The following is a 7417-nucleotide window of genomic DNA, read 5'->3' on the forward strand; positions in this document are numbered from 1 at the left end:
TCTACTTGACAATATGGACTCAACAACACTGCAGATGGCTTGGACAATCTCATTGCTTCACTTCTCCTTATCGTTGTATCTCTGTCACGATTCATCTCATGAGAAAGAATTCGGGAAGCAAATTCAACTCTGAAGTGGTCCACCTCCGCCTACAGTTTGAAAGAATATTCTTGTAATCAACTCTGTTAATTTAGAAAAGTAATAGAGAGTTATATAGTTTTAAACACAATTACCTGAGTCCAATTGTCGCACTCATACTTCCCCCTTTTTAACGTTTTGAGGCTGGATTATTTCAAGCCATTTCATTACATAAACAGCACAATCATAGTTGAAAACAAAAAATAATTTAGCAAATTAAAATAGGACAGCAAGAGAAAATACAATTTTCAGAGTAAAATATTTGTACGGTGTTTGTTGGCCTGAAATGTCAATGTATGGAGATTCAATTTCACGATCTTTTATCTTGAGAGGTGCCCCTGACATATACCCTAATTCTCGAAATCACGTACTCCTAAAAACAAAAAACAAAAAATAAAGCAAAATATAAGAAGGAATAAATCTAATAAATGAATATACCCAAAGGATCACACTATACACCTTCCTTTGAATTGAAATACACTGAAATTTTAATAGTTTGTGAGGACATTCATTGGTGGGATGTGCATGAGTCCACCAAAACCTAATTCGCGAACGATCGCTTTCTTTGACTTGCTCATCTTTTCAAATTTTTCACTCAATAGTCTGGTGGCACACTTCAAGTATTTGGTTTGCTGTAAACAAAGCAAAATTAGAATCATTTAAATAATCTATATTTGTATTAGAAAAATTTGACTTGTTCTAAGATATATATATGCGCTTACATTGTATTTTTTTCCACCTTGGTTCTTGGTTATCATTTTTACTGCAAGAAAAAAGAAATACTGTCAATAGATAAAAAAAAATACACCTAAATATCAGAGACATACACCCAAATACCAGTCACATACACCCAAATACCAGTCACGTACACCCAAATCCAGTCCTATACACATTTTGTTTTTTCAATTAAACGAAATTAAATGAGTTCAAAATCATATTCAACTCAACCAAATATGCATAAAATAACACTACAAGGTCAAGCACAATTAGAACAGTACCAGTTACAATTCAATACTCTTAATATATATATTAGTCCCATACACCTCTACTTTTTTTTTTTGGATTACATGACATTATATGAGTTCAGAATGATATTTAAGTTCAAAATGCCACTAGAAGCACCAGTCACATTCAAAGTCTAACATATACACCCAGAAATGTGCCATACAGAGTTTATATGTATACAAACCTACTTAAAAAACATCCAAACATGCACAAAATAAAGTTTATATGTATACACTCAAAAATCATTTCACTAGAAGTACGTAAAATAGTATAACGACTTGAAGAGTTTCATCAGAACAGTAATATGAGATCTAAACCAAGAACAGTGAAACAGAGATAGAAATATTAAGTAGATTTAAAATTGAATAAATAATATGTACTAACTACGTATATGTATCATATGTGTGTATATAATAGTGACTGATGTATATTTTTTTATTCTTCAGACTCTCTAATATATATTTTACTTCATGACTCTCTCCTTTAGTCTTTTTTATTCTTATTTTATTTTGTGGTAATATTAAGTAAATAGTAATTTAAAATTATTTTTTAAATTTAATATTTATAATTTTATATATATAATATTTATAATTAAATATTTATTATATTTAATATTATCAATTATTTCAATAATAATTAGAAAGTATAAAATGAGATCATATTTTATTTTGTATTATTTTTAAATATTTTTTTATTTTGCTAGTTAAATTTTTTACTCTTTAACTCAACCAGACTTTTATATATATATATATATATATATTAAAAAATTGATGTATAAATATGTTTTACAAAATAATTTCATCATATATAAATTATTAAAAATATATTTTGTCAAATCTAAAAATAAAACATAATATATTACCTAATTTTAATATTATTACATTATTATTATTATAATTATTTAATATATATAAAAATTAAGGCAAAATATTTATATAAATTAAAAGCAACATAATATTATCTAAATCATCCAAAACAAAAAATATTACTTAAATGTCTTTATGTATATATTTATATAAATTGAATTTACTGAATTCAATTTACACATTTTAGTAGTAAATCGAATTAATATGTATCAAATTATATTAAATACTATATTTAAACATAAATCTAATTTATATAATTCAAATTAAATATTGTGACACTAAATCAAATTAATCAAATCTAACTGATTCGATTTACTATTATATAAAATATATATAGTAAATCGAATCAGCTTAATTCGCATATTGTTGCACCCATTGTAACAGTCATTCGAGTTTTGATAGACCAGGACTGAACAATGATTCAAAAGCATGTGTTTAAATAAGGCAACAACTCTACACATATGGGTTAGTCAATTTAAAACACTCTCATGCCGCTCATTTTATTTTATATGAGTTTTTTTTCTAGTGAAATTTTTATTTTGTTTCCAGTTGATATGAGAAGAGTTTTGTCCCATAATTTTTTTTATGTAAACTCTATTGAATATAAAAAAAAAAATTTCTGCATCATCCTCGTTAACCCCTCAAAAATTATTATTTTTCTTTCCTATTTAGGTCATGAAAATAGAATATATATATATATATATATATATATATATATAAAATTTGTTTTTTTAGGTTAAATTAATATTTTTAAAAAATATATATAATAGATAATTATTAATTTGGTAGCCACTAGCCAAAACACAAATATACTGTTAATATAGGAGAAATAAAGAAATCAATTAATGAGATATGTTTTTTCTCTTTTGTACATGATATAAATAATGAAATTAAAATTATTAATTAATACAATATTTTTATGAATATAACAAATCAACTACTAAATTAATTATAATATATTTATAGATATTTTTATAAAAACAATCAGGCATAAAAATAATCAAATTTATTAATCAAATTATAATAATATAATTAAAATTTTTTATAAACACCAAATCCATAACTCTACAGGGTGACTGATTAGTTATAATTAACATCGACTTACTAGTCATTTAAAATTTCAAATTAAACAAAGTGTTTTTGACTTGTTCCTTCTTAACGAAAACGCACTAATAATTTAGAAAAAGAAAAAGAAAAAAGAAAAGAATAAAAAAAGAGATGAAAAGTCAAAAAGACATGAAGAATGAGTGAATGACAGTGTAAAGATGACACGTAAGGTGGGGACGGACCACGGCACTACGCTGTGCCGTGTGGACGACCAACCATACTAATGAATCTCATGCATTGATTATTCCCCTTTTTTTTCTTATTTGATAATGAAATATATAAAATTAAAAAGCAAAAAATATATATATTATCTTTTTGGAAAAAAGAATAGCAGAGATCCGATTCAAACAATAGTTTTCAAAATCGAACCAGTAATCGAACCGATTAAATTATTAAATTATTAGATCATTAGTTGAACTGATTGATCCGATTTAATATAAATAAAAAATAAAAAATAATTAAAAATTTAAATTTAAAATTTAAAATTTATATTTTTATTAATATTTTAAAATATCTAATTATTTTAAAATAATATAAAACAGAAACAATAAATATTTCGTTAATTTTACTCTATTATAAATATTTTATTTTATTTTATATTAAAATAACTATTATTTTTAAATTTTAATAATTTATTAATTAATTTATATCTATTATACTATTATATATTATAAGTATTTATTAAAAAATAATATTAATAAATATTATATAATTATAAAAAAAAGTGAGTTTATAATTATTTTTAAATAAAAATATAATTAATTAAAAATGAATGAGTTTATAACTAAAATTAAAATAAATTAAATAGAAGAAAAAGATATTTATATGTATTATGATTTGTAAATATATTAATAAGAAGCATGATAGTCTAATGACTGTGAATGACATCTCTCTTATTGAGAAGAGGAGTTTGAACCCACCTTAAGCATTTTGAAAAAATTTTAAATTCCAAACAATTCGGTCGGACCGATTTTTACTGAATTTGACCGATTTTTATTGGTTCATTCTAAATTTGACCCATTTGTATTCGTTTTCTGTCTTATATCGTTCAAGTATCGGATCAGATCGATATAAGATTCGGTTCACCAATTTTTTAGTTGAACTGGTCGGTTCAGTCCGATTTTAATAACTATAATTTTAACTATATTTTTGAAGAGTCATGTCATATATATTTCGATAATATTAAATAAGTAAATTTTGATTGTTTTTGGTTAATTTATTTTAGTTGTTAAATATTTATATATTTAACGTATAATTTTATTATATCATACTCAAGTTAGAAAAACGTACTTAGAAACTAAATTTTGTTTTCAATAATCAATCAATATTGATTTTGCTTTAGAATTTTTATCTCTTTTTCTATATAATAAAAAGTCAAATTCTTAACTCTTATTTAGTCTTTATGTTGTTAATTGATCGTTGACAAAAAAACCCTTATAAATTGACTTAGCTTGATCCAAATATCCAATGTAGTACAGTAATCAATAATGATAATAGGCAAGGGCATATATGATAGGAGATGTATCAACCAACGACATAAAACTACAACTCCAAGTGCATAACTAAATACAGCGAATCTGGTACCACTTATATAACAAAAAATATAATATAATTTTATGTGTCATTGTCCTGACGTATGACAGTGCCAGCCCAGCATAGTCCTTTACTTCTTTTAATTAATATTTTTTCTTTTATAAATTAATATTATTTCTGTAAATATTCAGTCTTATTTTATGTATCTATTTTCAAAGTATTATATGTATTTTATTTTATTTTTTTTAACAAACAAGCTCAACATAATAGAATAGAACAACAGTAGAATAAGTCATGAAAATCATCAACCAATATAAATTATATTAATAGATATCTCTAATATTATTTTTGATATTGTCATCAACAATAGAAGGAATCCATATATACTACTTTACGTTCTATAATTGGTCAATAATTTGTAGAAAATTTCTTCAACACCTGCTTTCTTGTTATGAAAGATCCGTCCGTTTCTTTCTAGCCAGGCATTTCAAATAACTGCAAAGAAGCATTGAGCCACTTGTTACACTCCTCTTTTCTATTAACAACACATATTCAACTCTCAAAATGTTCTTTCAGCGATCCCAGAACAGACCACTACCTCTCAAAATCAGATAGCCATGTACACCACACCTGCCAAGTAAACTCACAACTAAGAAATAAATGGTGAATATGTTTTACATCTTTTTAACACAATATATATATACATATGTTACCATCCTGAGTAATAATTTTCAACCTATACAATCGTTGTTAGTACACTTCCTATCAAAGCAAACCAAATAAATAACTCCACTCGTGGCGGAACCAAACCTTTCCATATAGTTATAGTGAAGATATAGCTGGTGCCATCCTCCGAAAGTGTTTCTGATTGCACCACCGTCATAAAAGAGTTAGTACAGAAAATATCATTTTTATCAAACTTCAACACAACTCTATCCTGTCTATCATTAACTAGTTTTACAGGCCATAAAATCTCACACAATTGATCCATTAATTCCAACTTCTATTTGTATAAATCTTGCTTCCGCTGGAAGTTTTAAATCCACTCTAGCCCATCCCAAAACCCACAATCTCCTATGACCGATCCTCTTAGGTTTGAAATAGAGCAGAGCCTCGGAAAACTATTTTTTAACGACCCACTTTGTAACCATATATCTTCCCAGAAGCAAGTCCTTCTTCCATCACCCACCTCCGTAGACAACCCAACAATCATCTTGTCTCTCATACTACGATCCTGGAACTGCAGTTGACAAATATCCTTCCATGAACCTCCTCTATTAGACAATGTCTAATTTGATAACATCACAGTGGGGTTCAAGATATAACAAGAGCATACAACCTATTTCTATAATGGACACTCCTCTTTTGAAAAATTTCACCTCACTTGAAGAGAAGTGTTGTGTTCCTAACCACGGCATCACCCACCCCCAGCCCACCCAATTTTTTTGGAGCCTGAACCATATCCTACTTAACCAGTGCTATACCATTTCTGCCTTCCTCCTTACTCCATAGGAACTTTTTCTGCAACAAAATTAAATTTTCTGTCACTGTCTTTGACATCTTATACAAGCTCAAATAGTACACTAGCAAACTATTTAACACATATTTAATAAGGACCATCTTACTAGCTTTATTGAGCACTTTTGCTTTCTATAAGCTAAGCTTCTCCTCCACTTTATCAATTATCGGCTTAAAAGTCCTAACCAATCTTGGGTTCGCTCCTAGGGATATGCCAAGATATCTGACTGGAATGTTAGCCTCCTTACATCCCAACAAATTGCACATGTGGAATACCCACTATTGTTCATAATTGATTGGGATCAAACTAGATTTATTGAAGTTGATTGATAAACCATTATTTTATGGTTTATCTTGTGCTAAATTGAGTGATTTTTATCAATTCTTTGCACACTTATTTATATAATTTGCATGGTTTTACAAATCCTTCCCAATTTTGTTCTATGATTGGAAACTTGCTTCCTAAACCTTTAAAGTGTGTATTTTTAACTCCTCTTTATACCATTCGATGCCGTGATCCGTGTGTTAGATATTTTTAGGCTATATAGGGCAGGAATGACTTAGATGATGGAGAGGAAGCTTGCAAAAATGGAAGGAACATAAGAAACAAAGGAGATGACCAGCGAGGATCGACGCGCACGCATGGCTCATGCGTGCGCGTGACTTAGAGCTTTTCACAGTAACGCGTACGCGTACCTGACGCATACGCGTGACAAGCAAAGTTGCACAGCGACGCGTACGCGTGAATGACGCATACGCGTGACACGCGCAGAACACCATCGACGCGTACGCATGACGTACGCATACGCGTGATGTGCGCCACGTGCAGAAATTGCAGAAGACGCTGGGGGCGATTTTGGGCTGGTTTTGAACCCAATTTTTGGCCCAGAAACACAGACTAGAGCCAGGAGACAAGCAGAGACTCAGGACACATTCACTTTTACACAATTTTTAGTTTTAGTTTTGGGATCTTAGAGAAAAAAAATCACTACTTCCTCTAGGGTTCTTTACATTCATAGTTTTCTAGTTTTATACTTTTGATTGGGATATTGAGAAGAGTTACTACCTCCATTTGAAGTCTTTGCCATTATAGTTTGCTTTCTTATTTCTTTGCTCTTTTACTTTTCATTCACTTTGTTCAGAGTTACATATGGATATCTTCGATTTTGGAAAGGATTAATGCAAAGAATTATTTTTACCTTTAATTAATTTTCTGTTATTACTTTATTTGAATTTTCATGTCTTCTTTT

This window comes from Arachis ipaensis, chromosome B10 (genome assembly GCF_059453495.1).
Source record: "Arachis ipaensis isolate K30076 ecotype BB chromosome B10, ASM5945349v1, whole genome shotgun sequence".
Classification (NCBI taxonomy): Eukaryota; Viridiplantae; Streptophyta; class Magnoliopsida; order Fabales; family Fabaceae; genus Arachis; species Arachis ipaensis.